We start from the raw sequence: 6000 nt of genomic DNA on the forward strand, positions 1-6000 counted from the left end.
CACTATTGATATTCCAAAATGGAGCTATATGGAGGCTCAAGCAGTGCAGAGTAGCTCCCTCAGTGCTAACTTGTTTTCGTAGGATAGAGGTTTCAAACAAGCTTCTATTCAACAGTTTATTTTGTACAACTCTCTGAAAATTCTGAAACAAATGAAATTGTTTCTAAAAGCCCAGATGTGTCCCCCATCTGCCAAGATCACAACTTTGTTCTTTTGTTGTGATCAATATGGCTTTTTCTGTATGGTGGCAAAAGAGTTGAAGATAAATTTAAAAACCTATATATAGAAAATCATTTTTCTTCATGTTCACAATTGAATGCAAGATTTAACCTCCCTCAAGCTCATTTTTTTTCTGAGATCTTCAATTCCAGACAACAGCAGGCATTAAAGTTTGGAATGAATTTGGCAAAACGATTATTCTGAGTGCAAATCTGAATTTGCTCCCTCATTTAAAATGTGGCTTTCTGAGTTGGTTTCTTCTATACACTTGGAGAGATTATGATATATTAATACATGTTCAATCAGGAAGTATAAAAAGGTATAGGACCATTTCACTGAACACTGTCATGAATGTAAATGAATGAATAAACGGTGACGTCCCTCTCGGTAGTTTAATTAAATTTTTTCTCCTCCAAACTGTTAAGATTGTAATACTTGCTGTCATGTTTTAGATTTCTATTTACTGTTTTTGTCTGGTTTGTTTTCCAGCATAGGTTGCTGTGTATGTATGTCTGGACACTGGCTTTTTTTTTCTTTTTATTATGTGGCTTTTTTTTTGTTTTGTTTTTTTTTGGGGTTTAATAAAATTTCTCAGTTTCAATGTTTGATGTGTTGTCTTTGTAATATTTTCAGTTAAATATGGGGTTGACCTGATGTTTTCCCCTATTTCTGTGGAACTCCTTGTACTTCTTGATTGTGCTTTGCTCTGTGGCCACTGGTATTTGAAAACACTTGGATATGGCTTTATAGCCTTTCCCTGTATTGTGACTGGTCACAATGCTTAACCAGAAGTCATCACTAAACTCTTTGGTTTTAGTAATGACTTGCATTTAACTAGTAACTGACTAGGATCCCCTGTGAAAGCATTTAATGCTACATGCTGCTTGTCAGTGATGTTTTTCCATTAACTTGTAGTATTTCATAACCTTGTAGTATTCAATTGCTAAATAATAAATGGTAATAAAAACTACTAAATAACAAATACTACTACAACTACTAATACTACTAATAATAACAATAACAGGATTAAAAAGTCATTTCTTTGAATTATTATTAAAGTGAAATGCCTTGAGCTTTCCTTTTTCTTGTAGAATATTTGAGATTCAGTAGAAAAATAGGAGTAAAAAATGTATTGTGCAGTCACTAAAATAATTCTGAATAATTAAAATTCTGATAATCAAGATAATATGCAACAGTAACATTTAATCTTTTTAAATGCTGTGGATTAAAACTATGAGGATGTATTTTTAGGCCTGATCTGAAAGACATTAAGAAAACTTCCTTGTATCCTATTTCTGGCAGTCCTGGTTGGTAGAGCAGGTCAAACAGAAACCTTTTTCAAAATAATTTAAAAAAAAAGCAAAAAACAAAACAAAACAAGGAAGTCTGTAAGCTGACCATTCCATTCCATTGTGGTGTTATGCAAGCTGTGTTGTGCTGCAGGAAAACTGAGAATGAAAGACAGTCTTTAGAATGTCTCTCAGATGGAAAAAGTATTACCAAACACCCTCAAGATGTCTGTCTTCATGTCAAATAACATTCATGTGGATATGAACTATATCAGAACTGTAACTATGGCTGTGTCTGAAATCGATCCAGTGTGTACTGCTAGACCATTAAAGAAGTACATACTTTCAGTACACAAGTGTGTAGTATCCCTGCATCCTCAGACACACTACATCTGCCAGCTTGCCAATGACTGCATGTTTTCTAACCTGTGACGTCTCGTCACCAGCGCCAAAGTTTAAAGAGCTTCACTCACCAAAATAATTTTGCTTCTGTGTGTTGTTGTGGTACTACCTCGTGTTTTGACAGGCCCATCACATTTTAACAAGAATTTGAGAAGATAAAAAGGAGCAGAAGAACAACCTTAAAGAGGTGAGATTGAGATTGTATGGCTGTGTCTGCACCACAGCAGAGTGCCTGCCTTCTGTCCATAAGCATGATCTCTTAACACTCACCCCACCATTAATGTTAATGTTAATAATGTAATACTGTGCCAAGTTTTGTCAAATTTATGAAATGCATGATCTAGTCGTCATACCAAAATTTCTAATTTCTATAGGTAAAGCACTAAGTTTAACAGGTTGAGCACAGAACATCATAAAGCATACCATTATTAGACCAATAAGAAAGCATCTAACTACTGTATATAAATTAATTAATAAATAAATTAACTACCTAAAAATTGCTGAATGTAAACCATTCATTTCAGTTTATGACTATTTGAACATTGTCAGTGACAGGAAATTGCTGACCTTTAATGCCTTTAGTGTCTAGTGTCTTTAATTTTATATTAAATAAATTATTAATTGTTTCAAAAATCTGATGAAGACTGTATTTCAGAAAGCAGATTCCGTCCATCTGGTGTTTCTGTCCTTGTTATCTGGCTAAAACAGTAACACCAAGTTTGAATTTTAAGTGAGTCCTACTTGTCTTTGCAATACAGAGTGTTTAAAAGAAGGACATCGAGTTATTCAACTTACATAAAATTCCACAATGTTAGACCTGTTTTACAAAGAGTTAAGACATAAATAAGCAGATATTCTGATAAGCTTCTAAACTTTGGGACAAACAGTAGGTAGGTAAGGTGTAAAGTTACTTTCAGTATGCACAAGTCCGTTGTATAATACAACAGACTTTTTAAGTGCACTTTAAAAAGGTGCCCTTTGAAGGCTCAGGAGATTGTACTCTCTCTCTCTCTCTCTCTCTCTCTGTCACTCTTATCTCTCTTACCTTCTCTTCTCTCTTTTGCTCTCTCTCTCTCTCTTTCTCTTCTCTTCAGTTTAATTTCTTTCTTGCTGTCTCTCCTTTCTCTCTTTGTACTCTGTTACTATACTTAAGAGTTATCTTGGGAGATTCATCCTTCACTCTAGTATTATTGATACTGAACTCTTTCAACTCTTACTCAATTACATTGCCAAGAATGAAAAAACAATTTTAATCTATATATTATAATGAAGACCTTGTTACTCTCAAATGCAAAATGAAACAACGATGCTAACTTGTTTTCCTGTAAGGACCAGTTCTGCCCATTAGTGTCCACACCACCTTCTAGCACAGAGGTGGGCAAAGGAGGGTCATAGTCCAGCTTTGTCTGTTAATTTCTCTTCCCTTACAAAAAACCCTAACCTGGACATGAGATCAGTCAGGTGTGTTTGAGCAGGAGTTCCCTACCACTATTTCTAGCAGAATATTTTTCTTATGACAGCCTAGATAGTCATGCAGGGTCTAGTTAAAGATAAATATGTGTGCATGAAAGGTTTATCCTTATCCTTAAGTGTGTAATTAAGTGTACTTGGATTTTAAGAGCATTTAGTTTGATGAAAAGGGTTAAGACAAGATAGACTCATTAGTCTAAGTGTGGTGAGATACTGCCCAACATAGTTATGGTAGTGTAAAAAAATATTTATATCCAAAAATATGTTTGGTTTCTTTGTTCCGTAAACTTAAAACTCTAAAATCAGCTCAGAAGTTTTCCTGTAAATGTCAAAAATTAGATTTATTACAGAGGAGCTGAGGAGTATGAAGAGGAATTTCTGCTAAACTGAAAAACAATCGCTACTACACTAGTGAAAAAATGTGAAATGCAAAGCACACATGACATTACCATTTCATAGAGACATGCATAATAAGTGCCAAAATTAAACCAAACCCTCTGTTACATTGTTTTTTGTTTCATAATGAGCCAAATGTTTCAATGGGTGATAGGTCCGAACTGCAGGCAGGCAAATTCAGCACCCAGACTCTTCTGCTGTGGAGCCATGCTGTTGTAATGCATGCAGAATGTGATTTGACATTATTGTGCTGAAATAAGCAAGACCTTCCCTAAAAGACATCTTGATGTCAGCAAAAGTTGCCAAAACCTGTATATATTGTTCAGCATTGATGGTGCCTTTGCAGATGTGCAAGTCATCCATGTCATGGGCACTTATGCACCCCCCATGCTGGCTTTTGAACTGTGTGCTGATAACAATTTGGGTGATCTTTAGGCTGGAGGACACAGTGTCCAATACTGTTTTTGGCCTTGTCCCCTTGCATACAGAGATTTCTCTGGATTCACTGATTCTTTTATTGATTTGGAATCCTCAAGTTCTTTGCTATTTTATGTTGAGAAACTTTATTCTTGAATTGCTGAACTATTTGCCTGCACCATGTTTCACAGAGTAGAGAACCCCTCACCATCATTACTTCTGAAAGACTCAGCCTCTCTGAGATGCTCTTTTTATACCCTATCATGTTACTGACCTGCTGCCAATTAACCACCAAGTGTTTTTTTAGCATTGCACAACTTTGCCAGTCTTTTGTTGCCCCCATCCCAACTTTTTTGGAATGTGTTGCTGGCATCAAATTCAAAATGGGCGTATATTTTTCAAAAAACAATAACATTAGTTTCAGCATTTGATATGTTAGTTTTACAGTGATTTTATATCATCTACCCCTCTTCCCCCCATATGTCTCTTCTGCATCTCACTCATCACTGATTACCATAAAAGCACACATTAAACATATGTTATAAAAGGCTGTCTCTGCCTAACACAAGCTAATGGGGAGGTAGGCTACAGTTAATGAGACAAAATACAGTCTAATGTACCTGTTGATTTCTTAATAAAGTTGTCTATATGATACTATACCATGAATATGCTAGTCAACAGTGAACATTCTCATGCTGGTTGTAGTATGTTGTGAGAAGGGAACAATACCATTTTAATTTCTCATCTAATCACTAATATTGCCAACAGCGGAGCCTGTAGCCTAAACTGAGCAGCTACTGGAACTAGAGTAGGGCATACTGATTTAGCCAGCAATGTTATGAGTGTTCCAAAAGAAAAAAAATTATGGGGTTTGCATTTCACAAGCCTAGTCTACTAATTATGTTCATAATCTCTAACATTTTTATCATAGCTATGTTGTATGTTGTTGCATACCTCAAGAAGTCAAAGTTACGTCTGCGTCCAAACTATACCTGTTCTGAGGTTAGTTGAGAAACAGTCATTATTCACTTTATAGTTTCGATGCTTTTTCCACATTGAATCTCATAAAACCTTTCTGAAATTAGCAAATTAAATATTAATTAATTCATTTATAAGTTCTAACCACTGCAGTAATATTACAAGAATCTATATAGCTCTAATTATTGCCAAAATGTTAGTGGTGTTAATTTATTTAAACATTTTTAAATAGCTCTAATAATAAAATCAATAAATAAAAAATAAAAAAAACAACATTTAGGGTTTACATTTATGCATCATGGCTGTTAGAGTTTAAAAAGTGAGCTCTGCACACGCGCTCCCTCTTGAGCAGGATAACAGCAGCCTTACTGAAACCAGCAGAAACACATTACAAGAGATATAACATTTTTTATATTATAGTAAATGTAGATAGCCTGACGTTGGGTTTATCAGTAGGCCTTATCTCAGAGACATTCTAAAACCCATACATCCCTCCTTCTTCCTGATGCTTAAGTGTTGACAGCGGCTTTGTCATGCATATCAGCCCAGATTGGGAGATATTGTTTTGTATTTCCTCCTGGTGCAAATTGCACGCAGATTCTCAGGCATGTCAGAAAACATAATCTTAAGAACAATTCTGCTCTTGCTTTTCATTTGAATCTCCTGAAGAATTATTAGCTGAATTAAGTCATGCAAGTTGCTAGAAGGAAAAGCACTAAAATAAGCATTGCAAGGACTGGAATTTGGACAGAAATGTCAAAAGTGCAATTTAAATAATTAGCATTAGCATTACAGTAGCATTTAACTCACAAACCTAACCAAAAACAGA

This window comes from Colossoma macropomum, unplaced genomic scaffold, assembly GCF_904425465.1.
Source record: "Colossoma macropomum unplaced genomic scaffold, Colossoma_macropomum, whole genome shotgun sequence".
Taxonomy (NCBI): Eukaryota; Metazoa; Chordata; class Actinopteri; order Characiformes; family Serrasalmidae; genus Colossoma; species Colossoma macropomum.